Source organism: Columba livia, chromosome Z (genome assembly GCF_036013475.1).
Source record: "Columba livia isolate bColLiv1 breed racing homer chromosome Z, bColLiv1.pat.W.v2, whole genome shotgun sequence".
Lineage (NCBI taxonomy): Eukaryota > Metazoa > Chordata > Aves > Columbiformes > Columbidae > Columba > Columba livia.
Genome location: NC_088642.1, coordinates 57,982,162 through 57,998,744, shown reverse-complemented (window position 1 = coordinate 57,998,744; position 16,583 = coordinate 57,982,162). Strand labels below are relative to the sequence as shown.

At 38.9% G+C, this 16,583-nt stretch overlaps 1 protein-coding gene across 1 annotated transcript in view; it reads right to left on the bottom strand.

Moving 5' to 3' along the window:
• The window catches only part of TMC1 (transmembrane channel like 1), a 136,962-nt gene that overhangs the window by 92,116 nt on the left and 28,263 nt on the right, over window positions 1-16,583 (bottom strand). Inside the window, exons 2-4 of the mRNA XM_065045991.1 lie at window positions 7,020-7,156; window positions 2,213-2,289; window positions 410-629 (exon numbers count right to left, since the gene is read on the bottom strand). The gene's annotated coding sequence lies outside the window, so the exon portion shown is untranslated. The remainder of the gene's footprint in view (window positions 1-409; window positions 630-2,212; window positions 2,290-7,019; window positions 7,157-16,583) is intronic.

Here is a 16,583-nt window from a genome sequence, read left to right as displayed (position 1 = left end):
AATTCTTAGCCTGCATTTAATTTATGAAAGCATTGTGTTGCCAACCAAATCCAACCACTTGAGCATTTTACCTCAGGTTTCATTCTCAGCTTAGCTGAATATGGCAAATGCAATAAAATATGAATTAGCTGTCACAAAGACTGCAGAAAATACACACCATATAGGGATAATGCATATATGGAAAGCTTTTCTTTGGTATACCTGACTCACAGATGCCTCAGGAAAAGAAAAAGCGTAAATATTTGAGGGCTTAATACAAATGGTTAGCTGGCAAATGGGTGTTCTGGTAGATGACTGGTTGTTGCCGTCCTCTGGCAGCCAGAACCAGTGTTGGAAAAGGCATTACCAAAGCACTCTCTTGTCAATTTCAAAATTGGTTTATCCAGACAGGTTGTTTAAGTTGACATACCTGACTTTTCTTGATGTGGATAATTCACAGCTCATGGGATCCTTTCCACTGGCACAAGCTTTTTAGCGGTAACCTTTACTCAGCAGATGATAGCAAAAAGCTGGTAATAATAATCTCCTAATCTGGCAGAGAATTATGCAGAAGTGGTCAGTCCCTGTTTTAGATGACCCAGAGCTTCTGTGGTTGACAGACCCCAGATGATTCTGGCCAAAGCATCTACCTACCATAAACATCAAGAGAAAGCACTGACAGAAAAAATATCCTCCCCAATGATATAAACACATTTCTTTCAGGTCTTTGTAGATTAGCCAAGTCTTTGAACAAGCATCTTTAAATTATGAAGACATTATACAGCAGGCACCTCCAGAGACTCACTCGCTGTCAAGTAAAACTGGTCAGAGCACTACCATAAAATGCAACCATGTAAAAATACAAGGAGGAAGGGTTAGCAGTTATTGTTTCCCACTATCCACTACTCTGTGGGAGACAAAATAGTTGCATTCCTCAAAGCTGTGAATCCTGAACACTGAATTCACTACAGAAAATAAAAAGTCTTCCCCAGAGTAGTATATATTTAAAAGGTAAGTCAGCTACCAAATATCAAGAAGTCTTTGACTTAAAAAGGTTCACTAAGCTACAAAGAGGTGGTTATTTATAAGCATTTCAGAAGCACCACCAGTGAACATGCTACCCTACAAAGACTTCTCTAGGCAAGCACACAATAAGACACAAAATTCCTGCCCTGAGGAGACTGCAGCTTGAGCTCATTTATTCTTGAAAACAATTGTGGTACACAATTGTTCTTTACACAGCTTAAAATACCTGTTTTCTACTAACCATAGTTAATAAATCAATGATTTGGAAATACTTTATTGTCCAGAAAGCAATACAGTGATGTAATGAGGTGCATAAAAAACATTACTAAATATTGTAACACAAGCGTAAGACTCTTGTTAGGGTTCGATTATTTAGAACTAGTCTTTTTTTTTTTTTTATCTTGTCATTCTCTCTCTTTCTCCTGGCTAACAATTTCATAATTGTTTGTTCCAAAAGAATCACTCAATTCTGCAGACATGTGTAACAATATCTAAACAATTGTATCTATCTGACAAAAAAAGTAAAAACATGAGTCTAGGCATAGATGCAATCAGTTAAGCCCAGCATCCATTTCTGCAGTACTTTTGAAATAAGTGGATCTAAGTCCACTTTGGCAAGATGCAGGGAAGTCACTGCAAAGATACTTCAGTAGGTCCTCCTCACCTCTCCCACTCTCACTGGAGCACCAAAGGTTTTCCTCTTTTCTTTTACAGTCAGTGCTTCTCAACCCACTGATGTCTTCCACTTCTATTGTTCTGCTGATCTCCCATAACTCTCAGTCTTACCCAACTCCCTTTTCCATATCTTGAGCTATTGTCTTCAACTATGGGAGGAAGGCAGACTGCTACACTTCTGACTTTATTCTAGTAATGTCTGAATAACAAAGCTGGTTCAAGCCTCTCCTACACCCACATTGTCCTTCATCACTGCAAAATTGTTTCTCTGGGCTTTTAACTTGTTACATTTGTTCAAAACTTTCCAGCTTTGCTCTGCTATGTTCAAGTACTTGAAGCCCTCACCTTCTGTTCTGTTTCAAATTTGCTTTTGCCTTGCATCTTGATCTCCTCTCCTGTAGACATTAATACTGTGAGAGCTCTTCTTCCCCCTTCTGGCTGCACAAAACAATTTATCTCACAGAAAATCTTTTCTCCTTCATCCGCACCAGTCATCTGCTGAACAACTTCTTGAATTGACTCACATGCTTACCTTCTATACCTTTGCATTTCTCTTCACAACTTGCATTCATGATTGTGGCTTTTTTCTTTTTCCTTTTTTCTTTTTTTCTTTAAAAAAAAAAAAAAAATGCAGAACTGATAAGCTTTAGACCCCGGAGAAATCAATCAATTTTTGTGTATCCCGTTTATTTTCTTTTTTAAAGTGCCATATACAATCACGATAACATAAGCTGACAGAAGCATAGAGGCTGCAAGAATGGCTTTATTTTGTAGAGCTGCTGCGGCCATGAGAATGGTCACATGCACTTACAGAAACTGGAAGCACTTTTTTTTCTTCAGGTAACCACTACATGTGTTCATTGATCAGTGAGAAGTGAATGGCTAACTCTGTCTATTTTGTCTGTCCAATCTTCTGAGGTTTCTTTACACAGTTATGCAAAAAGACATGTGATTCTGAACTACAACACTTTGTTTCCTTTGTTTGCTTTCTGCACTTCCATTGCTTTAGCAATCCAAGTTTCGGCACTGTTGGTATAAAGGAGAAGGAACAAAGCCATGGGAAAAATAGGCTGCTGTCCTGGTTTTGGCTGGATCACAAGGACAAAGGAACTTCAAGTAACGGGAGAAGAAAAGAGCAGACTGGAGAAACCTAAGAGTGCACTTAACAGCGCCAGCCTTCGGAACAAATTAAGATCCTTATCCCTAGTTGTTTAACTGGAACACCCTTCCACCATAGGCAAGATCTGCACAGAATTGCCTGTAATGATGAGGAAGATAAAGATGATTCATCTAGAATAGGAACAACAGTTTCTCTTTATAATTTCCTTCCCCTTTCTTATTCCAGGGCCTCTGTGAGTCCACCCACCATATCATTAATTTCTTCTCATATCTGAGTACCCTATCTGAAGGTGATTTGCCTCTGAGAATAAGCGAGAATTTGTGGGCAATTTTGATACAGCATTATTTGTGTCAGTATTCTTAGTATTACTGGTGGGACAGAACTGCAAAATGGAAATGTCTCATGGCACAGAACAAATGAGCATGTAGTCTCTGCATGGTAGATTTTATTTGCTATTTACCTTTCCAATGTGCCTTCCTATGCTTTGGGCACCTTCTCTCTCCTTCCTGAAATTACAGTATTATTTGGTTTTGTTTTTTTTTTTTGTCATTTTCAAGATTCTGTAAATATGTTTCTCTACATATATTGTCTTTCATGTCACAGCACTCCACTAAGTAGTCAATCCTGTTTCTGTGACTGCCAGTTTCTCACATGATAATTTCTATGCCTTGTTTGATAGCTCTCTCACAGCCCCTGTATGGATTTCTCCACAGGCCATGACTATTTCCACTTTTAATTCTGTCTTCAGTCCCACTCCAGAAACACACCACTGGAATCTCTGGGGTTTTTTGTTTTTTTGTTTTTTTTTTTCTTTTCTTGTAAAGAATTTAGTTTCAATAGTAATTAGCTTTTACTGTTCTACTTCCCTCTTCTCTGTCATTTCATCTTCCTCTTAGATAATGACCCCTTGCACTAGAGACTTCTGGAGAGTACCTAGCATGTCATTTTCACAGCTGTAAGAAAAAAAAATCTCAATTTATTCCCCATAAAATATCATGCCATATTATTTCCTGAAATTTGTACAATAATGTGGTCATGTAAGTCTTACCAGTTAACCATCTAAAACATTTCAGGGGACACACATTAAGGACAAATTCCATTTGTAACAAGTTCAGTCATAGTCAAATAAAATCTTAGTATCGTAACCATCTGCACTTGAAATCAAGAGTCTACTCTTTAAAATTTCACTTTTAAGTTTAGATTATCCAAACACAAAGAGTACTAAGAAACATCTACACTTCTATAGGGACATGCCCAAATATTTCATTTTTAGTTTTATATAGACTCATTCACAAATAAGATCCAAGAAACAGTGATTAGTTTTTTTCCATAGCAGAAACATGGCGGGTGCCTGTTACAGTCAGAGGTGAGATTATTGAAGAATTTTAGTTTGAAGTTAGGAGAGTGTTGTGGGCCCTTAGTTTCCTTGGGACAGAAAAGCTTTCCCATATTTAATGACTTGGGTGATTCTTGGTATGAACAGCTCCTGCTGATAACAGGCAGTGACGTATGAATTCCCCATTCCCTCATATCATGTTATTCTCCCATAGGAATGCTCTTTAGAAGAAATTCAGTGAAGACTCACTTGTTTTCTGTCAACCTTATTACATGTGTGAGTAAATTCTGTCAGGTGTCTGAGCTTCTTGACCGACCCTATACCAGGAAATGTGAAAGTTTCTGACTCTCTGAGTCTTTGATTTTGTCTGTTTGGCTGATTGTCATGTCTGCTTAGATGGCATACCTGTGCAATTTGCTTTTCCCTTTGAGGGTTTACAGCCAGCTGTCTATTCCCTCTAGCTTCTGAGACCTTAACTAGTTTAACCAGGACAGACAAGAGGTTTTGCGAAAGGGAATCCTCAAACAATAAACAATCTGTACTCATCTCTTTTCACGTAAACTCCTACTGCCAGCAACCTTGCAGGAACACGGGGTAGATCTCAGGGAAAGGTCACTGGGCTGTAGTTTGAGAAACTCTTGATTGAAATCCAGGTGCCCTCTCCTGCCACATTTCCACTTTCTACAACCAGATGAATCTTCTTAAGAAATCCAGCAAGTGCTTCTCAACCAGATGGACAACTTCCTAAAAACCTACTCCTAACAAGAACAGGAGTCCTTTAACTGCTCATGTCCCCTCCTCCTGCCAGTTCCCCAGCTGTTTCCTGACTGACTGAGGTGGCCCACATGCTCAGCAGGAGGTCAAGCTGGACTTGTAGCAGCCAGCAGCTCTGGAGCAGACTACAGTGCCAACCCAGTGCATCCTATCACATCATTTATAACTTTTTTTCTGAGCAGCTCAGATCATTTAATTTTAGTTGGAAGATACTGAAGGGATTGTATGCAAGTCCCATGGGGAAGTCCTTGTCTACCTGCAGGTCACTCACTCCTCATAGACTTACTGCTGAAGATTCGCGGGAGTTCAGCAAAAGCTTACCCACAGATGACTCCAACTGATTTGTCCATGCTCATATTTTACAGGATCTGGGAATTGTTCACAGGAAGAAAACTCAATCTTTCCACATGCAAATGTGGGGTAATCAGAGGAAAAATGTGCTGGATAAGTATACAAACTTTAAGTGATGAGCACACTGAGTCCAGTGCAAGCACATCTTAGCCTTGCCATGAACTTAAAAAGCCACCATGACTGATTAAGTCTTTTTTTTTTCAGTCTTTTTTTCAGTCTTTTTTTTTTTTTTTTTTTTTTAATAATGCTTTGGAATAGAAAAAGCAAAAACTCCCTGAACTGTATGTTTTTTATCTGAGTATACCATCCAGGCCTTCAGCAGCATCATACACTAGTTGTATTTTTGCACATTACATGAGAGAATATGTACTTCCTTTGCTGTTAAACATGTGCAATTTAATGGATGAAGTCTTAAGAAAATAGGAGAATTTAAATACCAGTTGAAACACACAAACAAGTAGCAGAATTCTTTCCACTGCTAGAGAACAGACTGCCTTAGCTGATTAAATTATTTGGTATACTGCTTCTTGTAGAACTTGTTTACAAACTGATAATATAGAATTTGCTTAGCACAAGTAAGTTTTCTTAGCATAACTTCTGCAAGCTGTGAAACTTTGAAACTTTCTGCTTCATTAAGTAAAAAAGGCGTCAGAGTCTTCAAGCTAGAAGATAAGGGGAGCCATGTCCCTGGAGATAAGTAAAGAAACAGAACTGTGTCTAACAGAAGAATGCTTTGGCTGTTGTCAAGAACTTATTTTCTCCAGCTGCATGTGTAATACCAAATGAAGGTCAGGACTTTGACTGACGGCCTGCCTGATGAAAGTTAAGAGATCCTCAGACTGTGCCTTTGCAATTGGCCTGGAGCGACACACAAGAGAGTGGGGGCTTGGACTGTTAGGCTAGGCTTGTCCGAGATTTTTTCCACTGAGGATCCCTATCCAAGAGGTAGCCAGTTCAATCTGTTCTATGCTCTACCATGCAAATAAATTATCTATTTTAGAATTTCCCTAATCCATGCCTGAGTCTCTGCTGTGAGAAGCCTAGGGAAAAGGAACTTCGCTAATAGCCTTGACAAGTAAAATTCTACAAAAGCAACTACGTCCAAAATCATCTAAAACAGAAGAGTATTGAAAGCAGTAGACAGACTTTAAAATATCTGGGGGATGGTTTTCAAATACAAAATGTCACTTAATTTATATCAAGCAAACAATATAGTTTATTTTTTTTAAGTGATATAACACTGCTATCAGTATCTGAGGTACAAGCTAGGTTAGATGTGGCAGAGACTTCACTGGAGTTCCTTTTTGTGAACACTGTTTGGCTTTCAATACATTTTTTTTGAAGAAAGCAACTGACGCTTCACTTGCTGTTACCAATGTTCTTTACTTATTAGCTCTACAGCATCCACAAAGCAACAACTGAAAAGTTTAGCTGATAAAGGCTTGTCAATTGTAGTGTAAAAATTGGAAGGCGTTTACCTGCTCATATCTGGGAATGACAACTGATAAAATAGCAGCTGCAATAAAGCAGGTGGGATGGTAAATACTGTTGGTGTAATTGTTTTCTCATATTTTTGGATCTCAGCAGGAGCAGAAGTGTACATTTTGTTAATTATGTAGATTACTGTAGTCTTTAAAACGGGTTAGAACTTAGAAAACTGTGCAAGAACAGCTCTTGCTCAAAACCAATTTATGTGTCTGTTAACCTAGCAAAGGCCCAAGGTCACCCTAGGTAACCGCTCTTGTTGTCATCACCAACCTGCATGCACTAGGCTGTGGGAGCATTATTCCATCTTCCTTTAAGGAGAATGGCACCCTTTCTTCCCAGTTGGGGTTCCAGACTCAGTTGCTTCCTCTCCATTGTTAGGTGGATCATTCCTGGAGTATTGCATCTCCCTGTATTGTGAGATTAAAGAAAAGTAATTAAAAAGTCCTGTGAGTAGACTATGATCACCTGATTTTTCAGCTGGACAGATTACTCTCAACTGTATTGAAATGAATTAATTTTTCTACAAGTTTTTTGTTTGCCTATATCGTCAGCACACTATCTTGATCATGACATTGTGGACCTACATGCAATCATGTTAATGGCTGTATCTCTGTGAACAACTCAGCAAGGTCTAAAGGTCTTTTGGGGTGACAGTGCACAGAAAGAATACAAATATTCATGCACATGCTGGATGCAGAGCTCACTTCAACCAAATACAAGAGAGTAGAGGAAGAAGAATATAAAGTATCCCAGTGACCTTTCCAGACTCTGATCATGAACTCCAGCTTAGATCAGCCTTGTTGTTGTACCTGTCACCCCATACCCACAAGAGCCTCTCCAGGTATTAGGCAGAGCTTCAATGCTCCTTCGCACTTCGCCAGATGCCTCCCACCAGCTACTGACCCCTGTGAGATCCCAACCTGTGCTTTCTGTTGAATGCAGATGGGAGACAGACAGCTGGCCATTTTCCAGGGCTTGCAGCTTCTGTTTTGTATCTCTTTAGGGTAGCTTTCCTGCACTACTTGCCACTCATTTTACCAGACATGATCCAACGGTTTACAAGTGTACGGTTTCCAGTTTCCTGGGCTAAAACTGATAAAATAACATCACTTCTCCTACATTAAAAAGTTTGAGTCCCGCTGCAATGGAGCTGTAATGGGGTAGATCTCTTGATAAATGCTGGCCTAGACAAGTCTAAATAAAACAACAGAAAGTGTTTGCAACTGTTCTGATGTCCAATTTGTATGCACTGGCAGAAGGGTATGATCTTTCATTTTAATCATTAATGCTACCATTCTTTAATCTGATCCACTGTTTATGTAGTTGAGCTCTTATCTTGATACCCACCACCAAAGCATTTGATGTCTCACAAGGATTAAATTAACAATAATAAATCTCTCATCTCACCCATCAGGTAGGAGTTGGAACTTGATTAGGAATAATATAAGCCATTGTTAGTCCTGCATTCCTCCCGGGGAAGCAAAGAGCTCTTGTTGACTGAAACATTAGTAAACAGGAATATGATGAAACAAATCATCAAAGTGAAAGAACTGAGGTGTGAAGCCCAAAGCATTTATAGAAATGCATTAGTCATACCTTGGAAATCAACCAAGAATTTGGGGAGGGGGGGGCAGAAGGCTAAAGAGGCCAAGACGTAGGTAGAACTAGCAGTAAATAACTTCCCTCAAGACAGCTGAGCTACATGTATTGCGTGAGCTGAAACTTGTTTTTTTGGCCCCTGTGAACCCTGTACAAGTCTCTACTGGTCAAATGTTTTGGAGTTGGAGGCAGATCCAAGTAGTAAAGGTTACTCCCTAGTTACCATAATCAAAAAACAACTTGCTCTCCCACACAGTTCCACCTGCGTCTTGCACAGGAATGGCCAAGCAAAGAGATCTGTCCCTTAACCCGTGGGAAACATGTGAGTGGCAGGTGGGAATGGTCCTGGAGAACAGTGTGCACATCTCTCTCAGGTCATGTTTACACAACAGACATTTGGTATGGCCTAGGAGTAAGACATGGAGAGGAGGGTGGGACAGGCTGTTTGGGGGTTTCTTATTTATTTACTGATTTCCTGCAAATACACAGCAACTTAAGGGGAAAGAAACAAGAGGAACTGGAAGGGTGCTTATCTCCCTCAGCACCTCTCCTCCCTCCCTTGTTTTGCTTCTCTGCTCTCATCGCTTTATTATCACCAATGTCTTTGTTGCTGAAAATGAGTACTTCTGACAAAAACTGCAGAAAAACTAACACTATGCCCAGTGAAACTGTGCTGCATAAATGTAAAAAAAAAAATAATAAAAAAAATAATCCTCTAAAACTTCCTAGAGGGAATGCTTTCTAAAACTGTAGGATCTCATTATTTTTCATATTTTTGCCAGTTGAATTCTGGGTACTGGGTATTCAAGCATCTCATCAATGAGAATCATTCTTCTGCAGATATTATCTCTCTTTTAACACATGTTCATTATGAATTTTAAGGTGATAAACAATAGAAGTAGGCACACACAGAAAATTATTTCACAGCATTAATAAACCTCTCACATCACAGTACTAAAGGTGAGCTGTAACAAACATGTCAGATTACTTAAAACTCCTGTAATTCTCTAAGGGTACCTCATGGTCCGCTCCTGGTGTAGCACAGGTCACCCAGAATCAGACTGCTGATGTCTGCCCCACTTCAAGACTGAACTCAGGAGCTAATTCAAGTTAAAAGCTGAATTAATTTGGTTCCAGCTACCTGAGACAGATCTCTTCTTCCCCAGACCAGAACATCTCAAGACATGCCTGTTCCTCTTTTAGAGTGGAAATGTTTATTCACGTAAGCAAAATCACGACCCAAATTTTAACATGATGACAAAGGCTGTACCTAATTGTTAGATGAAGTGAGAATAAGTTTTGAGTTCACTGCACAGCAAAGTCGATGCAGAACCACCTTTTCACACAAACACTCCTATCACTATGGTAGTGCCTTCTTTCCTTTACTCTCATAGTTATTTATGTCATTGGAAGGAAATAAATGCTTCTTGATGTTCATTCCTTACTGGTAGGGAAGGGGAAAAATAATCATTTTGTCATTTTTACAGCTGGTACAAATTTCCTGCTGAAAACTTCCGAGTTTAAGTATGTAAATTCAATGAAAATGGCATTTTCTCCAAACAAAAATATCAATGCCTGATTTTTCCAGAAAAAAAAAAATCAGAATGATATTATTCTGTTTGAACTGCTTTTTTGTTATGAAAACTCATTTGAGTATGTCCAAATAGCAATTCACAGGAGTTTCAGTTACAGCAAAAGCAATACAGCCAATTATGAAAAAAGAAGCTGGTTTGGATAGTGAACTGGTTCTTAAAAAACATCAATTCCAAATTAACATTCACCACAAGACTGGAACTTTGTTATTGCTTTTTCAAGAGACAATATGAGTATTAGAGAAATAACAGGTTAATATCTGTAATGCAGGCTAATTCAATGGACTGCTCCAGGAGGAATATGATAAGGCATAAACAAGTTTTGACTAATTATTAACTAGGTTAAAATGACATAGTATGTGTGTGTGAGTGCACTGAATGGAGACATTACTCTTACAAAGTATTATGAATGCGTCATATCTGCAATACTGGTTACTCATCTCTGCTTGCAGACAGACTGAAAGTACTTGCTGTTAAGTGTATGTACCGATTTAGTCATGGCATCCTAATGGATTAAGTGGAAAATATTGTCATAAAGGGCACTAGTGATTCAAATATTGCAGCTCAATGAAATAATTTTGTTTGTGTTTTTTTAATAATCTTCTGTTCCCTTATGTTATAATAGCTGCACCATCTTAAGAAACTAGAATATGAGCTGGAAAACCTAGTGCACAATTTAACTAGCAGCCCAACATTATACCACAGGAGTCCTGAGTTTCTATCCACTGCTTTTTGTGCAAAGGTCACAGAACAAATGTCCTTGACAGTTCTCTGAGCCCGCAATAGCTCCTCCATTTGTATTTTCTGGTGTTTATCCCAGAAAGGTCAAGTGACATAATGTGGCTACGCTCTCCCTTGCTCATCGTGTAGCTGTGTCATCCTCTTCTGCAGGCACTAAGCTAAAACTAAGGCCCACATACAGCACCACGCTGCTCTCCCCAGTCACATCCTGGTGATGGGCCAGACCTAATTCGTTGCTATCTCCACTATTAGTCAAAAGCTACAACTGGATACAGACCATTATGCTCACGTATGTAAAAATGTTTTCCACTCAGCTTTCGCTAACAGTGAGAAGAACCACAGAAGCAGGTTAGTACAATGTTTTTATACTTCCTGTGGCAGGGAAAACATCCACACTTCTGTAATATAATTTCAAAACAAATGGAATGTTTCATTTGCGGGAATTCTGCACAAAATGATGGCAGCAACCCTAAGGATCCTCACAGCTGTGAGTGCCAGCTTCTTTTGCCTTTCCTCTTCTTGACAGCCTTGTAGGAATGAAAAAGAGACAGATTTTTAAACACACTGTAGCTATGGATGAATTAGCAATCTAAAAGTTTTGGGAGCCTCAAATTTATACCTGCAAAGCAAGAATCTGAAGGTTCAGCCAAAGACACCATTCCCAGAGCTTCCACTTCTTCCGCAAAGAGTTTCCAACTCCTGAGAGCTGCTGGAATCAGGTTTCATGGAAAGCATTTTCCTTTCTCCTGCTGATGCCTTGCACTTGGCTGAGACAAGCCACAGCAAGGAGCTGAGGTGTCCTGACCTCAGAGCTGCATCCCACCAAACAGCTATCCAGTGCCTTGGGGTCTGCAGCCTTCAGACCACCTGCACACATCACCAGCCTTCAGTCTAGATCATCACCTTTACTACACCTATTTAAATACAAAAACTGCTAGTCTAACTAGGTGAGGATGGTAAACAGTTCCTACCAAGCAGTGAGCTCTGCTGACAGTTAATAAGTTTGTTTTAAAGAGGTACAACCTTGTTTTACTTTCAATAGAAAAGTTTTGGATTTGAGCAGACTTCAAAAATATTTAAGACCTTACGGACTTCTTGCACTAGTTTAAACAACCTCTGAAAACCCAGGCTTTTGTTGTGGATGTATTCCAAAAGAAGTGCTACAAATTTAAATGTGGAAAGAGGGTGGTTTTCTTCCAAATTTTATAATCCTTTTTAGTGTAGGCAAAATGCTGCAAAAATTGTTTGCTGACTTAATGTTTTATTTTCCACAACCTGTTGTGTCAAGTCGCAGTAAAGGTCAGGAAAAATTAAAAAAAAAAAAAAAAAAAAAAAAAAAAATTCCAATTTGCAAACCTCAAAGGGATAGAGCTGTAGTTTTATTTGGGTTTAAACGGCTTTTGCTTCATTCTATCCAGAACTTGTTCAGAGCAGGACTTAAGACTGCATATCTGCAAAACCATGCCACAGAGCACAGTCTGTAGACACTATTGTGAGCGTACTTTATGCAAGAAGAGCTGGGTATAAAGATTTAGCCTTCCACTCTGTTTATGGACAAAGTATATCCAGGACTGTAACATGCAGGACAGCCTTCCACAGAAGGATAGAAGGGAGATGAAACAAATCCACTTCCTTGCAAAAAAGGAAATAACATTCACACAGATCTTAGCTAGTGATTTAATGAGATGTTTTATCCCCTTCACAGTAAAGCTTCTTCATGCAATGTTTTCCTATTGTTATCTTTTTCCAAATTAATTCAATGATGATATTAGAATTTTAAATGCTTGTAATGCATACCTAACATCCAGACTAGTTCAGCCTGGAATCAGTATGCATAGGAAACCAGCAAATTTTGATGCATGTATCTGTTCCAAGGTGAACAGAAGAGATAATCCATGGACATTGAGGCCATGTATTTCTTTCAAAACCTGAAAGCTGGCTTGAAGGAAGTAGAGGACAGGAGTCATCTTCGTGACTCAGATGGCATTGCTTACTCCCTTGCCTCTTGTCTGTCCATCTAAACACCCTGTTATTTTGCAGCATGGGAACTTTGGACATGCCAAGAAAGTAAACACTACTTGAACATGCATGTTTCCTTAATATTAACAGATCAGAATTTCTGGACATGAGTGAAAGGCATCACATAACAGATACTAAATTATTATAATGCACTTACCCATGTCTTGTTTTGTCTCAAAAGATACAACACTACCTGTCCAGCTGGCATCTCATGTTAAATAGAGTGAGAAGCAGGCTGTCAATGATGGGGCTAGGATTCAGCCATCCAGGCAGACATGACCCAAGCCACATCATACAGTGCCTGTTACAATGGAACCACATCCCCAGCTGACCATGAGGTCATTAGAGAGCTATGGTTAGAGCTGCAGTCCAATGAGATATTATGCAGATTGGTATGGGGTGATAATGGCTTCTCTTCTTTGAAGTGTAGCTGCCAGATGTATAAATGCCAACTGATTCTGCAGACCTCTGCAGACTCTCACCCTGTACAATTACTTAATTCTTTCTTCCCCACCCCTTCCTCAGTTTTGGTGATCCAGAACTGGGTTATTCCTTGCCATCAGCACAGATTAAAATACGAGGACTGAACTGGTTGCCAGCAGTCCATGCTCAAGAATCAGCTACAGCTCTTATTTTGCATTTCCAAAACAGGTAAAAGTCTACATGAGGGCCTCTAAGTATCACTTTTGTGCATGCAGGTACATGAATTACACACCCAGAATCAAGTCCAATTTTAAAATGGATATTTAGTTCCCAGTGTATGCATTTATTATGGGGTTTTTTTTTGCTATTTCTGAAAGAGTTTAAGCTTTGTATTTCCCGAAGAAGAAAAAATAATACCATGAACACTAGAAGTTTAAAGCTAGAATGGACATTCAAAGAAACCAAAGTATGTTACGTTTGCACAACTGCTTGCAGGTCCTGTGATTTATGAGTGGAAGGAGTCAACACCACAGAGCTGGTAAAACCACTTTGCTTACAAAGTGCAGCACCACCCTTCAGTAAATAGAGTGATGAGAACTTGAAAAGGTGGCTTGTTTTTTCCCTTAGTATCAATGAGGCCCTGCACACCAAAATGTGCCTGTGTTTGATGGGTTAAGGGCTTTCTACAGGTGGTTCTTGGCAGACATGAAGTGCTGAAAACAACCTCATCTGTAAAACAGCACTGATTTTCCTCTTTTACCATGTGCTGGCTTATAGAATATGAATCATAAGAATGAAAGATAGAAGAGATCTATTAGTTCATCTACCCTTCTACTGCCAGGCCAGTCTTATTCCCTGCCATATATTCAGCAGTGCTTTCAAGTCTTTTTATAAAAGTTGCGCACAGACTTCCACCAGTTCTTTGTCAATGCACAAGCCTAATGACTCCCAAATTAGAAAGCATTTCTTAATGTGTAGCTATTGCCTAATTCCATGGCATTACGTCTTTGGCATGCCCTGGGAAACTTTTCTATACTTTTAAGTCTCTTTCCATCTGTTTCTACTTCTGCCACATCACTGATGACAAATGCCACAGCAAAGGAGCGGATTCCCAAAGGTGGCATTTTTTAGCATCCTCAACAATTTTCAAAGCAGCTTTAAACAGAACAGTGTTGTGGCTGGGGTGAATGATGAGCTTCTATGAAAAGGAAAAAGATAATTACACGAAAGTATAGGGACAGACTTGTGCTACTGGAGGCATGACTGAACCATTACTGAGGAAGAACAGGCTTTCCCAAATGTTGCTACATCTCACACAGTCTGCTTATGAAATACTAACAAGAATCTGCAAAAGAAAATAGTCCAAGTCAATATCTGAGGTTTCCTCTTTCTGTTTAAACCATCATGTAATGGAAACTGAAGATTTCTCTAACTGGGCAATTATTTGGTGTTCTTAAAATGTCGTTTCTTCCACAGGTACTTCTATGTGTTGGTACAAGTACATAGGTAGTCTCCTGATGCAGACTTTCTACATAATGTATTTTCTGTTACAATTTCTGCCTATTCTTCAGACTGAAGTTGCAGGTCCTGCAATAAATATCTCAGTTTAGAGTATGTCAGTTGCTCAATATGCCAGAAGCCCAGTTTAGAAGAGCACACTCTAGAGACCATACTTGTATTCACTACCTTCGTACCTACAGTCCTTTCCTCCCACTACAAAGGCGACAACACTTTAGAAATTAGATGCACTTGCATGACTAATTATTTGCCCTGAGGTGATACAGCATTAGATTCAACTGAATTCTTCATTTGCCTCCATCCTCTTTCTTGATGGAAAGTGTTGCCCTACCTGGCACACGGGAAGGCGAGAAAAAGAAAATCTTACTACTCTAGTAGTTATAATCTCCTAAATTACACGGTGGCCTCGGGGGAAGGCTCAGAATGGTGGTTTCTCATCTTCTGACAGTGTCAGATCACAGCACACCCACCAGCGCCAGGGAGCAGTCTAAGCATGAGTAATACACCTCACTTTGCTGTTACTGACTGTAAGGCTGGAAAGCAATGGTGAGTGCTCAAAGCTTATTTTAGTGGGTTAACAGCACATAGTACAGCATCACAGAATCAGAAAATTAAAAGACAGGAAAGCCACTTTTGTTCACCTAGTCGTGTCCTCTCTTGTTCCCTAAAACATATTTTCTAGATTGTGGTCATCTCAAATCAGTTTCTTCCACTTTCTTTGAAGTATTATATCCAATCTATCACCACCACCAAAGCTCTGTCAATACAGCAGTCATCACTAGTGCTGAGCAATCCAGGAATTAAGTTTTATGAAGGACTTTTACTTTTTATCCTTTTGTATGGCCAACAACCCAAAATTTAAAAATTCTTCAGGAAGGAAATACTAGGACCTGAGGAGAAAAGACAAACATTTGAATGGTCAAAACATGTTAAAATCATCCTATATTCATGTCAATTTTTCAATTGTTATGTTGCATTATATATGTTATAAGGTATACTGTACACGTACTTAATACTTGAAAAGTCATTTATTAAACATCGTAGATTTTCAGCTTAAATATTGATTGAGAAATTTTCCTGTTCATTTTTTAAGAGAAGTTCCAGCAAAGCAAAAGAGGCTTTATTTCCTCAGAATTTTGATATTTACATACTTCTACTGCACATTTTCCAACAGATTGCTTGTCAGAAGTGTACTCTTGCACATTTTATTTTTGTTTTATTCAGCCATAGTAAATGCCTGTATAGATATATGGTAAATACGTTCCTATTTTGTTCCTTTCATGTATACCAAAGCATGTACAGTGTACACCCCCAAGTGAATGCCGAAATTTTCTGAATGTAAGTATAAATATTTTACATTCAGCAGATGAATAAACCTGTTGTGCAAATCTCCTTAAAACAAATTTTATTCCAGAGAGAGAAAAACACATTGTGTTCTAGTTTAAAAGCAGGGAAGAGGTGTGGAAAGGAGTTTTCTAATCAATTCTGAATAACAGAAAGAGGGATGCTTGTGCAAAGATACTTGTGCAAAACTGCCTGTAATTTTATAGTTCCACAGACACTTACCATGGTCCTCAGTATGAAGCAACACTTACATTTTAATAATAATTTCTCAAGGGCTGTGACAGCTGTTAGGGTTCACAGAAAAACTGCACTGTCAGCTGTAAGAGAAGTTCAGCATTAGCAAGGTGTCAAACAGTGTTGGTGTGGTAGGTTAGGCTCCACCTTCAATTGTTTGTACTTACAATAATATTTTTCAAAGAGTCCAAGCAAATCATATGATCCTGAGAGAACAGAGAGAGGCTACAGTAATCTCAGAGAATAAAAATTGCCCTGGGTTTTGTTTTCTTATTTTGTCAGTTCAAGAAAGAACAGAAAAGGGCCCTGAACTTTGAAAATATGTTCAGATTTAAATAAATGGACAAGTATTTTCAGAATTAGA